Raw genomic sequence first — 20,114 nt, forward strand, 5'->3', positions numbered from 1 at the left:
GTGATGGTGAAGAGGGAAGAGGTGATGGTGAAGAGGGAAGAAGTGAAGGTGAAATGTGAAGATGAAGATTCAACTCCAAAATGGGATCTTCACATCGATGGAGGCAATGTGAAGCAGGAGGAGAATTCTGACTGTGAGGCAGAGCGAGGCAACTCCCAGCAGTTTGTGGAAATGGAGGTGTGGGTGGACTTCTTCCGAGACAATACAAAGTCAAGTGGAGACCCGGTAGATGTGTAAGCTTGAGACAATGTCGCTACAATAGATGCACCTTTGTCACAGGCCTTTAATGACAAGAATGTGAAGTTGAACACTCATTTCCTAGGTTTAACCTGCAGAGTAAGAGCGAGCGGCCAGTCTTTGTGGACCTGTGGGTTGGGTCAATCTCTCACCAGGAGCGAGAGCCAATAAGCTCCCAAGCATTCACGATGTTCTAATGATAATTGCTTTTACATGGTGCTTGCTTAATCGCCTCGGCAACTCGGAGTTTTGTATCTCGTCTGAAACGCTCGAAGAGCATCCCCAAGTAGCAGTTGCCCCTGTGTGGCACAAGGTGGTGGCCCTGCACCGGCCTGCATGTAAACAAGAGCCTGTCAGTAGGGGGCGATGATTGATGCGTCATCTCGGTTGTGTAGTTTGTAGGCAATCTTGATTCGAAGCTTTCGCGACTGCAGGAATCCACACTCTCTAGTTATTTCGGTGAAGTCATCACGTGGGTAGAAACATAACAGACCACGGAGTTTAGATCACAACACAAGCAATCGTCATCAGGTGGGACAACCACAGCAGGAAGAAGACGCTGAAGTAGGTGCCTACTTCAGCGTACTTCAGCGTCTTCTTCCTGCTGTGGTTGTCCCACCTGATGACAATTGCTTGTGTTGTGATCTAAACCCCATGATTTATTATTTGTAGCTAATGTTTATAATTTGCTACATTTTGACCCAGATGCCAGCATGCAACGGCCTACTCGTTTTGAATGACACTACAATAGTACGTTGTACATACACTGTTAAGCAGGCGGTGCGTATTTTAAAAATAGCTTCTTGTTAATACGATGTAACCTGATGCAGTATATTTCACTGCAGTAATTAAATTTTGTTAATATGCCTGTCAATAATTACGAATGAATACTTGTCTGTGCGTATTTTAAATGTTATTCTTTTATAAGGTGATGTTGATATCGAAAACTGACACGTAACTGGCGTGCCATAAATAGGAAATTAACTCTGCTTATTCGAATCAATGTATTCATATATGTTGATGAACTGTTTTCAAGCAGATTTTGTGTCTCTAACGGCGACTACAGAGACCACGTGATTGTTTAAAAATGTCTTTGATTATAACTATAATTGCCTACAATTCGTCGTGTGTAGCTTATTTAGACTATAATTTATTCACTACCCAAAATGTATTTACTTGAAAACATAGAGCTGATATTTGTAAGCAATGTCTGTTATTTATACGTTTGAAAACAAATATTTGCAGATACAAGGTGAATTCACAAGGCTTTGTAAAAAATCCAATATTTCAGAATTTTGCCTTAACGGAGAATATTTTTTTAAATGTTGGTAAAAAGAAAGATTCAGAAGTATATATTGTGCCGTGTCTACAATTTTACTGTAAAGTGGAATTGGTAAAAAAAATTGATGGTTCAATGAGCCGCTCTGTCTACGGGAAAGCTACCCATACGGATGCTTACCTGAAACCGGATTCCCACCACCATCCATCCCAGAAGAAGTCCCTCATCAAGACTCTGCACCATAGAGCCAAATGCATATCCGACCAGGTACACATAGCCAGTGAACTCAAGCACGTACACCAAGCTCTTACAATCCGCAAAGCTATTACTCCAACCATGATGAAGGACCCTCTTGAGGAGCATTTCAAAACCATCACTTTGCCCTACATTGCGGGGATCACAAAAAAAATCTCCAAAATCTTGAATAAACACAAGATCCAGGTTCGATTCAACACATTACATAAAATCCGTGATCTGGTCCCGTCTGTAAAAGATGTGATTCCGGACATACAGTACCCTGGCGTCTACAAATTAAGTTGCCTCTGTGGTAGTAGTTACATTGGAGAAACCAAATGACATGTCTCGGACCTCATTCGTGAACAGAATGCAGACCTAAAACACGGTAGGACCAACACCTCGGCCGTGGCAGATCACTGTTATAATTCAGTAGGCTCACATGACATTGACTTCTCCAAGACAGAGGTTCTTTGCAATCCATCTGGCTACCATGAGAGATTCGTTCATGAGGCCATCCACATATACACAGAGACAATTTCAACCGAGAGGAAGAAAGTGTGGCTTAGCAATCATTGGAAGGATTTGATCAACCATTTCGGGTCTTAATTGATTGTTCACGCTTACGGTGGCTTTCAGACCGCATTCCATTATTTTCGTCTCCCCCCTCCTCTATTCCGAACATAGATGGACTCGTCCATCTGAATAAACTGCTAAATCGCTCTTCGTGGTGCTAACGTTAAAAAAACCCGCCACTTTTTTCAAAATTTCTTGCTGTGGTTTTCACACCTGATGACGATTGCTCGTGTTGCAGTCGAAACATCGTGAGAATTTAATTGTTTTATATTCTTATTATTTTATTGTTTCCCTTCTACGGGGTGACTTTACCGAAAGAACCAAGAACATGAATTCCTCGCAGTCACGAAAGCTTTAAATGAACATTTATTTTTACTTTGTTAACATCTTTCACTTTCGCACGCCGCTAATTTTTTGCGACAAGAGGTTTCATTACCACAGGTTACACGTGCAGTGGGTCCAAGACGAGGCGAGACGCTTCGCTAGAGGCAACACGTTTATTCAACAAGGGAACCACAACACAGAGGGGTGACGACCCCTCACAGCCGATAACCTCAGGAGGCAGTCCCTCCACACTACGGTGCCCTTACTCTGGTTCTAGCGCTAACCCTACACTGGTTATGTCTGAACCCGACCCTAGCCAGGGTCACTGGGCTCTTCGCTTCAGGGTCTTCAGGGTCTTCAGGGTAGCGCTCAGAGTCTTCTTCAGAGCTTCAGGTGGACGAGGACCGCCAAACCCGTTCAGGGGTCCGGCTTTTATCCCCGTTCCAGGGTCTCTCCGCCCCTGGCCAAGCCTTCTGGGACTCTCTAGGGGGCCCTGGAACATCCCCCAGCCCCCCTCTTGGGGTCTGGGGGCCCTGTTCGTCACACCTGGTCTGTACACCACCCCCTGCTGACACATGTCCGCTATTACAGGTCAGCTCCCGTGGTAATACGCATACAGCCCAACAATGGCGCTACATCATCCCCCCCCCCCTTGTAGCATCCAGGCGTCTGCTACGTTCACAGGACGCCCTAGACGCATGCACGAATATGCTCAAGGCGCCATGTCATACGTTCGAGCGTATGGATGTCCCCGACTTATTTATTACCTTTACATGTAATCCAATTGGCCTGAGATGAAACAAAAAAAATAATAAAAAACTTTCATTCGGCCAGACACCCAGCCGTCGATACGACTTCACAGCCAGGGTGTTCAGACAAAAGCAAGTTAAATTCATCGAGAGCATTCACTGAGAGTCGTGTTTTTTGGAGAAACAAGATGCTGGATGTACTCAACTGAGTGGCAGAAGCGAGGACTTCCACATCATAGGGGTTTCCCCTTTTTTGTGTCAACAAAACTGAAACCTTTTGGCGTCCTCTTGTCGAGCACCAATTGTGTCGAGGCTCTCAAGAAAGCCGTCCCTTGGTGCGGAACAAGCGGTTTCAAGGACAATGCCACATATATATTATCATAGTGCGTGTTTTTTGTTTGCATTTTGACTGCAGGTATTGTGGTTAATGCTGTAATATGAATCCTTGTAAAAAGGTTTCAGTTTTGTTGCCAGAAAAAAGGGGAAAAACCCCTATTATTATATTTTGGTACTGCCAAAGGAGGTCTAATGATGTAGATGACTTCCCCACGCTCATATTTTAATCTGGCTGAAAGAAAAAAATCATCCAATCCAAATCGATGTTATATCTGTCGAGTTTCCAAATCCAGAGGAAAACCCACCACCCCGCCCCACCTCACCACCCTACACCTCACCACCCAGCCCCTCCTCACCACCCTACACCTCATCTCTTCCACGCCGCACGCGGTTCAACCGCGGCCTCCCTGCGTCTCTCCGCCTCCTCCTCCTCGCCCGCCGCCCCGTCGGCGCCGAGCGCCGGCCCCGACTCTCCGCAGCCGTCTCCGCGCTCCGGGGCGACCCTCGGGCCGATTCCCGGCGGCGTCGGCGTCGTCCGGGCACCGCCGCTGCCGCCGCCGCCGCCGCCGTGGGAGCTCTCCTGGGGGGGCGCCGCCGCCGCCGGAGTCTCCCGGCAGCGGCGCCCCCCCTCGAGAGCCCGGAACGTCACGGGGCGACGAAGATGACAGTCGCGGCGGGGAGGCCCCGGCGCGGGCCCCGGCCCCCCGGCGTCGTCGTCGTGGAGCGGGCGAGCGACCTTGGAGGGCTCCGCGTGGGACTCGGCTCCTCCTCCTCCTCCGGCGTCGTCCGCGGAGCGCTTGGGCACCCGGATGGGCCAGGAGGAGCGAGCCCTCGCGGAGGGGGCGGCCGTGGCCGTGGCCGGGGCCGGGGCCCGGGCCGGGGGAGGCCGTCTGGGAGGCCGCTGGTGAGGGGGGAGGGCCGGAGGAGAGGGAGGAGACGCGGGATCAGATTCCAGCATTCAGCACGCAAACGTCCTGGTAGTGGTGGTGGTATTGGTGGTAGCGGTGGTGGTCAGTGATTGTAGTGATGTTGGTAATGGTGGTGGTAGTGATGGTAGTGATGGTAGTGTACGGTAGTAGTGGTGGTGGTGGTATTGGTGGTGGTAGTGATGGTAGTGTATGGTAGTAGTGGTGGTGGTAATGGTGGAAGTGGCGGTAGAAGTGGTGGTGATGATGGTGCTAGTGGTGGTGGTAGTAGTGGTGGTGTAATGGTGGTGGTAGCGTTGCTGATAGTAGTGGTGGTAATGGTGGTGGTGGTTGTGATGGGAGTGTATGGTAGTAGTGGTGGTAATGGTGGAAGTGGTGGAAGTGGTGGTGGTGGTGATGGTGCTAGTGGTGGTGGTAGTAGTGGTGGTGTAATGGTCGTGGTAGTGTTGGTGGTAGTAGTGGTGGTAATGGTGGTGGTGTCCGGCAAAACAACCCCCTACCTCCTTGTGGTGCCGGACGGGCAACGCTGCCGTGGGCAGTGCCGGGGGGGAGGGCCAATTCGGATTGGCCTTTCCCCTCATGGCGTTTGTAACCACCACAGTGGCTAAGTGGGGGCTCTGGACAGGTGTGAGGGGCTGGTAACCCCTCCACCTCCAATTAATTACCACTAAACCACGACCACAACATTTTATAAATAAGCTTGTGCCGGAGGCCCGGGGGGACAGGCGTCTATGACGTCTCCTGACCAAACCCCATTTGGCGGAGCCAGGAGACTGAATCCTTCCCCTCGGGGCTCCTCCAAAAACAACAAAAAAACACTACGTGTGGCCACGTGGAATGTTCGAATGCTCACTGCGGAGGAGAGGCTGCCACTCCTCTGTCAAGAGCTGGACCGGTACCGCCTGGATCTCTGTGGTAATAAGGAGGTCCTGTGGACCGGCTCTGGCTCCTGCCACCATGAGGGGTGGACAGTCCTCTATACGGGGCAGGAGACTGCCAAACAACAGGGTGTGGCTCTTTTTCTGAATAAAAGAATGAAGGGCTGTGGGAGCGTGGTGATGAGGTGTGGGAAGCTGTAAGCTCCAGGCTACTTTGGGCTCGCCTTCCCATCAACCACAGGCGAGGAGTGGTGGTCATGGTAACTTATACCCCCACCAAAGACGAACATCCGTGGAGAGATGCAAGCAAGGCCAATGAGTCAAATGCCTTCTATGACCTCCTGTCACAGGTGCTGGCTAAAGTGGCCCCTCGGGATAGAGTCATCTTGTTGAGTGACTTCAATGCCCGAGTTGGTCATGATGCTGGCACCTGGTCTGGAGTAATTGGAAGGCATCGGGCAGATTAGCTCAATAACAACAGCAGGAGGCTGCTAATTTTTTGTGCAGCCCATGGGCTTGTAATTACCAACACACTGTTCCGGCATCGGCGCATCCACACCACATCATGGATGCATGCCGGGTCCAAGCAAGAACATCTGCTGGACTACATAGTGACGGAACAGCGAATGCGAGCCCATGTCCTTGACACCAGGACCGACCGTGGAGCTGATCTGCCCACTGACCATCGACTTGTCATCTGTAAGATGCACCTGCAATTCTTCCACTCCGGTGGTGGGTGTACACCCAGGACCCCATTCAAACCCTTAGTGGCATGGTCTCAGCTAGCTGATGAAAGTTACAAACGAGAATTTCATCATCGCTTGCGGCTGGGATTGGCATCGTTTCCCACTCCTCTTGATGTCGAGGGGAAATGGGCGAGGTTTAGGACTGTAGCTCATGTAGCTGCAATGGCTGCTTTGGGTACACGGTCCAGACCTCCCCAGAGACCCTGGCTGACAAGAGGTGTTCAAGCTGGCTGAGAAAAATCGACAGGCCCACTCTCATCGGCTACAGCGTCCCACGTCGGAGAATGAGGAGGCTTACCGCAGCCTTCGCTCGGAGGTTCGGGGAGCCGTGAGGCGCTGCAAGGATGGGTGGTGGTCGCGGGTTGCTGAGGAGATGGAGTCTGCCTCAGTGGCCCACGATCACAAATCTCTATTTAACTCCATCAAAAAAGTAACCTGCAGCGCCACACCTATTACCGTCATTAGGGGAAAGAACGGTGATCCAATATCCGACCCCCAGGAACAGGTTTGCAGATTTTCTGAGCATTCCTGAGGTCCTGGGAAAGGGGAAATCCCTCAGCCAGGAAAACGTGGGACAAAATGGGGATGACCCTGCTGAGGCTGCGGTGCCTCAAATATTGGAGGAAGTCACCCACTGTGATTGGCTGGCTGAGGTGCCATCCGTTTAGGACAGCAAGTTGGCACAGTAGGGGGCACAGGTGGTGCATCAGCCAGTCGTCTCCGTCAGTCGACCCGTGGCACCTGGGTCTGCCCCGTGACCTCTTGCCAGCGGGCGTTCGACATTTCACGTGGCCTCAAGGTGCACATGGCCTGGCACAAGCGTCGTGGTGACGTCACTATGGTGGCGAACTGCGGTTGTTGTTGTTGTTGACAGTGGAGCTGCTGGTAGTATATTTGGAGTGTGAGTGTCTCTCGCCTCGTGGTCACGTGGATTTGTTTCTGGTTCCTCCGGTTTCCCCCCCTCCAAATTTAGAATTAACATCACGCATTTAAAATATTTAACTGCAATACATTTCCACACGATGAAGTCACTTTGTGTTGAGCTTTCATTCGTGATGGCCAGGTCGCTTGTGAAAAAAAGCTACATAGCTCAGTGGGCCTTACCTTGTACAATAAAATAGAAAAACTAGTTTATAGTTTAAGAAGAGAGATGAGTTGGATCTGTCACGTGGGTTATTTAAAAAAAAAAGGTTATTCGTTTCATCAGGTCATGTGCACAGATTACAATAACATTTGGAGGGGAAAAAAAACATGCTGGCCGTTATGTGACTTCACCGAAAAAGCCAAAGAGTACGTTATGGTCAAGTTTTATAAAAAAAAATGTTTTTAGGATATTTGCTTACTTTCCCCTAGCACATTCACTGCATTGTCTTGGTGAATGCGAGGCATCGCATGGTCATAACCCACCGGGGTATTTTCATTCTCAATGGAAATCATTTCAGGTATTCACTGATAGTGTCAGAGCTGAATGTTCAGGATAAAACTGAACATTCGTGCTAAAGATTGGTGCCATATTGTACGATTATAATTGTGCAAAATGCAACCAAAACACAATTAGCACGGTTAGCTACGTACCGCTACAGTCTACATTATAGACTGCCAGTACACTCACTCAGCTTAATAACCATTGCTACAGTCAACATTACAGACTGTCAGTACACTCACCATACTTAATAACCATTATTACAGTCTACATTATAGACTGTCAGTACACTCACCATACTTAATAACCATTACTACAGTCTACATTATAGACTGCCAGTACACTCACCATACTTAATAACCAGGCTACAGTCTACATTATAGACTGTCAGTAAACTCACCATACGTATTAACCATTACTACAGTCTACATTATAGATTGTCAGTACACTCACCATACTTAATAACCAGGCTACAGTCTACATTATAGACTGCCAGTACACTCACTCAGCTTTATAACCATTGCTACAGTCAACATTATAGACTGTCAGTACACTCACTCAGCTTAATAACCATTACTACAGTGTACATTATAGACTGTCAGTACACTCACCATACTTAATAACCATTACTACAGTCTACATTATAGACTGCCAGTACACTCACCATACTTAATAACCATTACTACAGTCTACATTATAGACTGTCAGTACACTCACCATACTTAATAACCATTACTACAGTCTACATTATAGACTGTCAGTACACTCACTCAGCTTAATAACCATTACTACAGTGTACATTATAGACTGTCAGTACACTCACCATACTTAATAATCATTACTACAGTCTACATTATAGACTGTCAGTACACTCACCATACTTAATAACCATTACTACAGTCTACATTATAGACTGCCAGTACACTCACCATACTTAATAACCATTACTACAGTCTACATTATAGACTGTCAGTACACTCACTCAGCTTAATAACCATTACTACAGTGTACATTATAGACTGTCAGTACACTCACCATACTTAATAATCATTACTACAGTCTACATTATAGACTGTCAGTACACTCACCATACTTAATAACCATTACTAGTCTACATTATAGACTGCCAGTACACTCACCATACTTAATAACCATTACTACAGTCTACATTATAGACTGTCAGTATACTCACCATATTTAATAACCATTACTACAGTCTACATTATAGACTGTCAGTACACTCACTCAGCTTAATAACCATTACTACAGTGTACATTATAGACTGTCAGTACACTCACCATACTTAATAACCATTACTACAGTCTACATTATAGACTGTCAGTACACTCACCATACTTAATAACCAGGCTACAGTCTACATTATAGACTGTCAGTACACTCACTCAGCTTAATAACCATTACTACAGTGTACATTATAGACTGTCAGTACACTCACCATACTTAATAACCAGGCTACAGTCTACATTATGGACTGTCAGTAAACTCACCATACTTAATAACCATTACTACAGTCTACATTATAGACTGTCAGTACACTCACCATACTTAATAACCAGGCTACATTATTATTCACAAATTAAATCGTTTGTATTTTGTCAATGGCCATAGCCTCAGCACTGCCCCATAGACTCAGCACCGCCCCATAGACCCAACACTGCCCATAAATTCAACAGTGTATATTTAAACTATCTGCGAATCACGGGCTGGACATTTGAGGCCACTTTTTACCTCACGTTTTCCTTCACGAGAGGCGATCTCGCACCCCTGGGGGGTCGTCAACGTCGTTAATTTCTGCTCCGAAATAAAAAAAATTCAAATCCGCACCTCACGACTCTCAAAATGGCGCCTGGCCGAGGAGGAGTCTCAAAAATTTGGCGGGAAAAAAAATCTCGCGTCACGTGGCTAGGGAGGAACCAAATCTGATTGGCTCCAAGTCGCCGCTTGGACCAATCAGAGAGCTCCAAGCGCCTCGCCTCACAGCAGCTCCGCTCCTGCAGGTCTCTCGTCTATAGTTGAATAGTGTAATAGTGTGTGTGTATGTGTGTATGTGTATCTGTGTGTATGTGTGTGTCTGTGTGTATGTATGTGTATCTGTGTGTGTGTCTCTCTGTGTGTGTCTCTGTGTGTGTGTCTCTGTGTGTGTCTGTGTGTGTCTCTGTGTGTGTGTCTCTGTGTGTGTGATGTGTGTGTGTCTCTGTGTGTGATGTGTGTCTGTATGTGTGTCTCTGTGTGTGATGTGTGTGTCTCTGTGTGTGATGTGTGTGTCTCCGTCTGTGATGTGTGTCTCTGTGTGTGTGTCTCTGGGTGTGTCTCTGTTTGTTTTATGTGTGTGATGTGTGTGTGTCTCTGTGTGTGTCTCATGTGTGATGTGTGTCTTTGTGTGTGTCTGTATGTGTGTGATGTGTGTGTGTGATGTCTGTGTGTGTGTGATGTGTGTGTGTGATGTCTGTGTGTGTCTTGTGTGTGTGTGATGTCTGTGTGTGTCTTGTGTGGTGTGTGATGTCTGTGTGTGTGTGATGTCTCTGTGTGATGTCTGTGTGTGTGATGTCTGTGTGTGTCTTGTGTGTGTGATGTCTGTGTGTATCTTGTGTGTGTGTTTCTGTGTCTGTCTCTGTGTGTGTGTTGTGTGTCTCTGTGTGTGTCTGTGTGTGTCTCTGTGTGTGTCTGTGTGTGTGTGTCTCTGTGTGTGATGTGTGTGTCTGTATGTGTGTCTCTGTGTGTGATGTGTGTGTGTCTCTGTGTGTGATGTGTGTCTCCGTCTGTGATGTGTGTGTCTCTGTGTGTGTCTCTGGGTGTGTGTCTCTGTTTGTTTTATGTGTGTGATGTGTGTGACTCTGTGTGTGTCTCATGTGTGATGTGTGTGTCTTTGTGTGTGTCTGTATGTGTGTGATGTGTGTGTCTCTATGTGTCTCATGTGTGATGTGTGTGTCTTTGTGTGTCTGTATGTGTGTGATGTGTGTGTGATGTCTGTGTGTGTGTCTTGTGTGTGTGTGATGTGTGTGTGATGTCTGTGTGTGTCTTGTGTGGTGTGTGTGTGATGTCTGTGTGTGTGTGATGTCTCTGTGTGTGTGATGTCTGTGTGTGTGATGTCTGTGTGTGTCTTGTGTGGTGTGTGTGATGTCTGTGTGTGTGTGATGTCTGTGTGTGTGTGTGATGTCTGTGTGTGTGATGTCTGTGTGTGTCTTGTGTGTGTGATGTCTGTGTGTATCTTGTGTGTGTGATGTCTGTGTGTGTCTTGTGTGTGTGATGTCTGCGTGTGTCTTGTGTGTGTGATGTCTGCGTGTGTCTTGTGTGTGTGTGTGTTGTCTGTGTGTGTGTGATGTCTCTGTGTGTGTCTTGTGTGTGTGTGATGTGTGTGTGTGATGTCTGTGTGTGTGTGATGTCTCTGTGTGTGTCTTGTGTGTGTGTGTGTGTCTTGTGTGTGTTGTCTGTGTGTGTCTGTGTGTATGTATGTGTGTGTATCTGTGTGTGTGTGTCTCTCTGTGTGTGTCTCTGTGTGGGTCTCTGTGTGTGTCTCTGTGTGTGTGTCTCTGTGTGTGTCTCGTGTGTGTCTCTGTGTGTGTGTCTCTGTGTGTGATGTGTGTGTGTCTCTGTGTATCTGTGTCTCGTGTGTGATGTGTGTGTGTCTCTGTGTGTCTGTCTCTGTGTGTGTGTTGTGTGTGTCTCTGTGTGTGTCTCTGTGTGTGTGTCTCTGTGTGTGTGATGTGTGTGTGTCTCTGTGTGTGATGTGTGTCTGTATGTGTGTCTCTGTGTGTGATGTGTGTGTGTCTCTGTGTGTGATGTGTGTGTCTCCGTCTGTGATGTGTGTGTCTCTGTGTGTGTGTCTCTGGGTGTGTGTCTCTGGGTGTGTCTCTGTTTGTTTTATGTGTGTGATGTGTGTGTGTCTCTGTGTGTGTCTCATGTGTGATGTGTGTGTCTTTGTGTGTGTCTGTATGTGTGTGATGTGTGTGTGTGATGTCTGTGTGTGTGTCTTGTGTGTGATGTCTGTGTGTGTCTTGTGTGTGTGTGATGTCTGTGTGTGTGTCTTGTGTGTGTGTGTGATGTCTGTGTGTGTCTTGTGTGGTGTGTGTGATGTCTGTGTGTGTGTGATGTCTGTGTGTGTGTGATGTCTATGTGTGTCTTGTGTGGTGTGTGTGTGATGTCTGTGTGTGTGTGATGTCTACGTGTGTGTGATGTCTGTGTGTGTGATGTCTGTGTGTGTCTTGTGTGTGTGATGTCTGTGTGTATCTTGTGTGTGTGTGATGTCTGTGTGTGTGTGATGTCTCTGTGTGTGTCTTGTGTGTGTGTGTGTCTTGTGTGTGTGTTGTCTGTGTGTGTCTCGTGTGTGATGTGTGTGTGTCTCTGTGTGTCTGTCTCTGTGTGTGTGTTGTGTATCTCTGTGTGTGTCTGTGTGTGTCTGTGTGTGTCTCTGTGTGTGTGATGTGTGTGTGTCTCTGTGTGTGATGTGTGTGTCTGTATGTGTGTCTCTGTGTGTGATGTGTGTGTGTCTCTGTGTGTGATGTGTGTGTCTCCGTCTGTGATGTGTGTGTCTCTGTGTGTGTGTCTCTGGGTGTGTGTCTCTGTTTGTTTTATGTGTGTGATGTGTGTGTGTCTCTGTGTGTGTCTCATGTGTGATGTGTGTGTCTTTGTGTGTGTCTGTATGTGTGATGTGTGTGTCTCTATGTGTCTCATGTGTGATGTGTGTGTCTTTGTCTGTCTGTATGTGTGTGATGTGTGTGTGTGATGTCTGTGTGTGTGTCTTGTGTGTGTGTGATGTGTGTGTGATGTCTGTGTGTGTCTTGTGTGTGTGTGATGTCTGTGTGTGTGTCTTGTGTGTGTGTGTGATGTCTGTGTGTGTCTTGTGTGGTGTGTGTGTGATGTCTGTGTGTGTGATGTCTCTGTGTGTGTGATGTCTGTGTGTGTGATGTCTGTGTGTGTCTTGTGTGGTGTGTGTGTGATGTCTGTGTGTGTGTGATGTCTGTGTGTGTGATGTCTGTGTGTGTCTTGTGTGTGTGATGTCTGTGTGTATCTTGTGTGTGTGTGATGTCTGTGTGTGTCTTGTGTGTGTGATGTCTGCGTGTGTCTTGTGTGTGTGATGTCTGCGTGTGTCTTGTGTGTGTGTGTGTTGTCTGTGTGTGTGTGATGTCTCTGTGTGTGTCTTGTGTGTGATGTTTGTGTGTGATGTCTGTGTGTGTGTGATGTCTGTGTGTGTGTCTTGTGTGTGTGTGTGTCTTGTGTGTGTTGTCTGTGTGTGCCTTGTGTGTGATGTCTGTGTGTGATGTCTGTGTGTGTCATGTGTGTGTGTGATGTCTCTGTGTGTGTCTTGTGTGTGTGTGTGATGTCTGTGTGTGTTTCTAGACCACTACTCAACAACGGAGGGCGGAGGAGCGACGCTCACAACAACGAGCGGAGCGCCGGGTGGCTAAAGCACAGCAGGTTGGCACAGTAGGGGGCACAGGTGGTGCATCAGCCAGTCATCTCAGTCAGTCGACCCGTAGCACCTGGGTCTGCCCCGTGACCTCCTGCCAGCGGGCGTTCGACACTTCACGTGGCCTCAGGGTGCACATAGCCTGGCACAAGCGTCATGGTGACGTCACCGCCACTTAGTGGCGAATGGCGGTTGTTGTTGTCTGTCTCGGCGTGTGTCTGTGTGTGTCTGTATCGGTGTGTGTCTGTGTCTCTGCATGTGTGTCTGTCTCTGCGTGTGTGTATGTCACTGCGTGTGTGTCTGTCTCTGCGTGTGTGTGTCTTTGTGTCTCTGTGTGTGTCTCTGTGTCTGTGTGTGTCTGTGTCTCTGCATGTGTGTCTGTGTGTCTGTTTCTGCGTGTATGTCTATGTCTCTGCGTGTGTCTATGTGTCTCTGCGTGTGTGTGTCTATGTGTCTCTGCATGTGTGTGTCTGTCTCTGCGTGTGTATGTCTATGTGTCTCTGCGTGTCTGTCTGTGTCTCTGCGCGTGTGTGTCACTGTGTCTGTGTGACTGCCAAGTTGTCCTTATTTTCATTGCCTTCTGATACGCCCAGCAGAAACACTGGCTGCACACACTCACCGTGCCGCGCACGGACAAAGATCCCCCGTGTAGCCTTGACAGACTGTAGGGGCAAGTGCTGTTAGCGAGCTCCTATAAGGCCGGCACGGTACACGAGGGGGTGAGTGGCCAACACCACGCCCGGCCGCCTTTGTCTCCCTAGTGGCGATGTTTACACACCGCACCAGGTACTCATTTGAGGCGGAGTCCACCTAGGGGAGGCCCTGGACCGGTTCAGATAATCGTCACCGATGTTGGATGTGAGTGGGAATCGAACTTGGGTCGCCAGGATCGTGGTGCAGCGTAGCGCTAACCGCTACCCTTCAGCTCTCCACACACGTCGTCGGTCACACACAGAACCGCAGAGGAGGGCAAGAAGGATCCCAAGCGTGCGACACTCAGAACCACAAGTGGCAGAGACTCGGCCGAGAGAGTGGAGAGAGAGTGGAGAGAGAGAGAGTGGAGAGAGAGAGAGAGTGGAGAGAGAGAGAGTGGAGAGAGAGAGAGAGTGGAGAGAGAGAGAGAGTGGAGAGAGAGAGTGGAGAGAGTGGAGAGAGAGAGTGGAGAGAGAGTGGAGAGAGAGTGGAGAGAGAGAGTGGAGAGAGAGTGGAGAGAGAGAGTGGAGAGAGAGAGTGGAGAGAGACTTTTTAGGACTGTATTTCCACTGAAACATAAACAACAGAAACATTACCGGAAAAAACACACCTAAGCTAAAAATCAATAAAACATCAAACTTTTAACAGCTGTATGTGTACTCTTTGATTCTATTCGGTAAAGTCACCACGTAGGTAAAAAATAAAACAACAAAAATCACGACGTTTCGGCCACAACACAAGTAGCCTTCTTCAGGTGAAGGAACAGAACTGAAATACAAATGGCACCGGGATAGAGGCCGTGGAAACGAGGCGGTGCACGGACATCTCCGTGTGCAGCAAAGTTGTTCAAGGGTTTTTCAATTTGATAAACAATCAAATGTTCTGACATCAGAATGCATTTTCAAAAACGAAATGGCGTCGACATGTCAAAAAACCTGAATGAGTTTTTTTTCTTCAAGGATTCTGTTTTCGGTTTTCATTAAAGTGTAATGACAGGGTAACACCTGCTGACATCACAGGGTGACACCTGCTGACATCACAGGGTAACACCTGCTGACATCACAGGGTGACACCTGCTGACATCACAGGGTGACACCTGCTGACATCACAGGGTGACACCTGCTGACATCACAGGGTGACAACTGCTGACATCACAGCGTGACACCTGTTGACATCACAGGGTGACACCTGCTGAGGCCTGGCAAGGGCTTCACGGCACGGCCACAGAGGTAACAACCAATCAGGGAAGGAGGCGCATCTGGGGCAAAGGCAACAGGTGGGGCTAGCCGAGTTACTCTGGTCACCTGCTGGAAGGTTCCACGAGAGGGCGTGGCCGGAGGCGGGGCCTAGCCACGCCTCCGGCCACGCCCTCTCGTGTAACCTGCTGGAAGGTTCTACGAGAGGGCGTGGCCGGAGGCGGAGCCTAGCCACGCCTCCAGCCACGCCCTCTCGTGTCACTTGCTCCAAGGTTTCACGAGAGGGCGTGGCCGGAGGCGGGGCCTAGCACATTCTCAGAGGATTCGCATCGCTGAGGATGTTGTAGGCGAGCTGACACGCCACCTCCCGTGCTCCCTCCTCGCTGGAGCTCAGAAATGCGGGGAAGATGCCGGCGCCTTCTCCCATCCCGGGAATCAACACCTTATAGAGGAGGCCCACGGGTATCCCGGGCTCTGAGTAAGCGTGCAGCTCGAAGATTGGGTAGCTGACGCCGGCAGTCCGACACAGCATCCGCAACCGCCCCTCCCACGACAGCATGGCCGCCTCCGGCAGCGCCTCGAGAGCAACGGGCATGGGCCGCAGGTGGAGAGGTGCCCACCACAGCCGCGTGCGTGCCCCCCAGCCCTCAAACAGGCTGTGTGCGGCTTTGCCGGTGCCCGTGCACTCCGGCTCTGGCAGGTCTGGCACCGCCGCCTCCTTCTCCTCCTCGTCTTCGGTTGTCGCAGCCGCAGCCACCGTGTCCCATTCCGGGATGGCCCAGTCCACCTTGATGGTCCGGCCCCATAGCTGGAAGTTGATTCGAAGGAGCTTCTTCCTGGCCATGGCGGCCGCGTGATGGCTCCCGTACTCGATGAACGCGTAGCCTCGGTTGAGGGTTTTGTCCCAGCAACAGACGCTCATCTTGACGTCCACCACGCCCTCCGTGGCACCGCTCATCGCCATCATCACCTCCGCTCGCTTCTTGTCCTTTGGCAGCCCCCCAATGAAGAGGCGGCGATTGTCCACGCTGAAGCGGACTCCAATGCGGTGTCCGGGACGGATCTCGAATTTGTTGAGTTTCTTGACGGCATCCGTGGCTTCGGCGCGCGTGGCGTAGGTAGCGAACGCGTAGCCGCGGTTCTCTCCGCTATAATCCATCACGAGGCGGAGCTGGTAGAGCTTCCCCACCATCTCCAGCACGGGCACCAGCTCATCCTCGTAGAGGTCGCGCGGGATCCTCCCCAGAAACACCTCGCAGCCACGGGCGGGAGGGGGCCCCTGCCAGTCGGGCGGCGGTCCGAACTTCCTCTGTCCGTTCTCCTGGACGATGCTGTACCCCGTGCGCAACATGCGGTCCAGCAAGACCTTCATATAGGCCATGCCGAGCACCGGTGGTTTGGCTACTACGGTGGTGCTGGGGCAGCGCCTTGGGGCCCGGTGGAGCCCTTGACACTCCGCGTGGTCGCCTCGTGCCGACAAAATCACGGGGGGAATCAGCTCCTGAAAAGCCAAATCTCCGGCAGGAACTCGCTTGGCCCAAACCTACAGGCCAGCAGTGAAGAGAGAAAGAGAGAGAGTGGAGACGGATGGAGAAAGAGAGACGCGTTTGTTCGGTCCGTGGGCCTAAATGTGACGTTAGCGTAGCCTGTGCAGTATGCATACAGCGCTTTTGTCAATCCACTGCTGGATGAAGCCCTCCCCCACATTGCACAGAGGAAACAAGAAACACAAACTCACACGGTTCCCGGCATGCGTTTGTTTGTCCTCGGAAATGTTCACCGAGCGATGATTTTGCGTTTCGAGCGGCGCTCACGAGGCGGCGTTTGACTTCGCGCGGTGAACTTTGCCCGTGATGACGTCACTGGGCACGACAGGAGAGGTCGGCGCTGACTTTTAGCGCCGTTTTTTTTCTCCCCATCCAATAGTCCATGAGACGCTTCAAAATGAGACCGTTTTGCCGGTATCAAAGTATGACAAAATAAGAATAGATTTGATCCTTTTTTGGCAACAAAACGGGTGTTTAGATGTTCAAACACCAAACAGAAACCTTCTTCAATGAATCTTAAGATCTGTTTTATTGCCAGAAAGGATACAACCTATTCTTATTTTTCCATAGCCCATGAGATGTCTCCTTTGTCGGTACCACGTGAGGTGGCCTAAATTGAGCAGTTGCAATTTCTCTACGTGGCCAGGGATAAACAAATTCAATGAGTGAGACTATCAAGTAATTTACTTTTATTTTCCATTCAAATAAATGGGTACGACTAAAGTTTTGCTAACTTAGGTGGTACCGAGTTCTGCTCTGGACCATGAGTGGGCCATTTAATCAACTGTGGCCAGTTTTCAACATTGTATGGTCCCTAACAGCAACAGAGCTGTTGTATTACAATTGTGTTCATATTGGATCATCTTTACAACAGAGCAGACATGCAGACAGATCTTAATGCTTAATGCTTTCAAACCCTCGTTGTTGAAATGTGAGTTTACTTGCAAATGGAATCACAGTCCCAAATCATGACCGCAGAATGGTTGGAGCGAGTTGTTGGGGAGGGTGGTGGGTCGGGGGTTGAATTGCCATCATCAAAGCAGCACACGCCCCACCTTATGAACCACACAGAGTAATCATGCGAGCCAGACGTATAGAAATGAGTATTGTTGTTAGTGTAGCATTCACCAAAACGATCCAGGATATGTTTTATTTGGTCACGCCATTCATATTCAGATATTAATTTTGCTTGTGTTTCAGAGTGGGCCGATTCATCTTTGATCTCATGAAGATGCGAAATCGCAAATAGGTTTTGATCAAATTGCTAAAAGGATACAATTTTTAAATGGATATTTGAAATCAATGGAGTGCATGTTTTACAATTCACGCAGCTCAACGACGAAATAAATAATATCGCATGGTTTTAATTAAGTAAAATATTTTATATATCAGAATTTATAAATTTGTGTCATGAATTAGGGTGATGAATTTTGCTTTGACCATCTCTTAAATAACCGCATTTATAATTAGAGCTGGGGTATCATCATATTTCTTAAGTCGTTGATCACTCAACCAAATATATCGGTTTCATTACTCGACAAATTGGATAACAATTAGTTTTTATAAATTTGTCCGCATATGTGCCACTGGATGGGAGGTTATGGGTGCGGCATAATCAGTTGTATTATGCTGGGCGTGGCTTGTAGGGGGTTTCCTACCTTCGAGAAGCGTGACGCTGAAATGGTCGCTGTTTATTAATCCACCCGAGTTACTGACCACGCGTTCCTCTGGTTAAGGAACCTTCACGCAAACTGCGGTCATCCTCGCAGTGCCTTTTGGCTCAGTCACCGAACAAAGACGGTCACTGTATCGCACGCTGTCAGATGTGTTTCTGCAGCCGCCTGGAATACTTTTTATTACCATATTAGGAAGCCACTGGAGCTATACACATTCACATCTAGATTTAAAACTCATTTCTTTAGAACTGCTTTTTGTGTTCTTAGCTCTTTCGGTAAAGTCACGTTGAAGGGAAACAATAAAGTAATAAAATATATAAAAATAAAAATTCTCACGACGTTTCGACCATAACACAAACGGTCATCATGATTTTTATTGTTTTATATATTTTTTATTATTTTATTGTTTCCCTTCAACGTGACTTTACCGAAAGAGCTAAGAATATGAATTACTGCAGTCACGAAAGCTTTAAATTAAAATTTAACTGCTTTGTGTTTAGTCTTTCGTCCTTCCCCCACATCTCTGATTGGCACGGTTAACTACCGTACAGCGCGAAAGAAGTTCAACAACATACATGCACACAAAAGTTATAAGTTTGGTCAATTCACTTAATCGCCTAATCATATCAGCTCCTAGCTATACTGCACTCTTTGTAGGTGAGTAGGTCGGTAGCTGCGCTACTGTTGTGACATTGCCTACACGATTAACTCTGCGGTGGCGAATAGCGCGAGTGGTGTGTGTGTGTGTGATAATTATACATGACGACAGTGGTGTAGCTTGTACAGAATAAGTTAACACGATTTTTAATTTAGAGAGCATCTACATGCAACCGAATCTCACGACGCTATACCACAACAGACGCGTGCACCTAACCGGTAACAACGAGGCGTGATACTTGTCCGGTATTTTAAGAGAGAGACGGCCATAGGCAGAGAAGAGGAGGAAATGTATTTAGCTTGGACGTGGACAGATGGTTGAGGGAAGTAAGTTCCAGATCTTGGAGGCAGCAAGAGGAGAAGGCGAGGCAAATGACGAATCGAGGGTTGACCTCTACACAAGGAGAAGGTCAACTCGCCGCTTCGATCAGAAAGCTTCGGCTCCTGCAGCGCAGAGCGCACGGAGGCGGTGCCTGGTGTAAGAGGGGAGATGAGGCTTGCACGTTGGAACCGCCGACAGTTCAATCTACATTCAGAGACGTTCAATTTGTGTACAGGATGCATTACGCGAGAGCCCGGAGTGCAGCGGAGGGGGGCGAGGCTGATTCATTCGGCCTCAGAGGAACGCCGTGACCCTCAACCGGTCCGTCATCAGTCTCAGCCGTGGTCTATCCGCTGCGGGGTGAAGGGCACCCCCCTTGTTAGTTGCTCTCGGTACTGCAAGGGCCACGTTACACTTCACTCCTGCGTCATGAAGCGATCCCGTAGCTCCGTCTCTACACGGGCTGGGCCAGACGTGGGCAAAGGACGGCCCGTTGGGCTTTTTAATCCGGCCTGCCGAACTTGTCCAAATATTATTATTGATGTTGTTGTTAAATTAAATTTTACCTTGCTCCTGTAATGCCCCCGTTTCCCAGATTAGACGGCGCACTTTGACCGGGAGTGCGGTAATTGTTCTGGGCGCAGGCCTCAGACGTTTTCGTGATGTTTGATCAGTCACGTTATGACACGTTTTTGAATGGTTCATGTTCGTGCAATTTGTTAAAATTGCCTTGCAAATAAATGCTTTGCTACCTTTTAAAGGCCAAATCCTTTCACGTAATGATTTTTGATACCATCATTCATGTTAGTTCACACAAACGCTCCATCCACCACCATCACCACCAACATCACCACCACCATCACCACCACCAGCATCACCACCACCAT

General features: G+C 48.6%; 1 pseudogene; it reads right to left on the bottom strand.

Moving 5' to 3' along the window:
- Positions 1-14,972: 14,972 nt before the first annotated feature.
- On the bottom strand, positions 14,973-17,624 carry LOC142912552 (putative RNA-binding protein 46 pseudogene; annotated as a pseudogene).
- Between the last annotated feature and the right edge of the window lie 2,490 nt (positions 17,625-20,114).

This window comes from Petromyzon marinus, unplaced genomic scaffold (genome assembly GCF_048934315.1).
Source record: "Petromyzon marinus isolate PM22_M1 ecotype Great Lakes invasive population unplaced genomic scaffold, UKy_Petmar_22M1.pri1.0 PM_G_Scaffold_206, whole genome shotgun sequence".
NCBI lineage: Eukaryota > Metazoa > Chordata > Hyperoartia > Petromyzontiformes > Petromyzontidae > Petromyzon > Petromyzon marinus.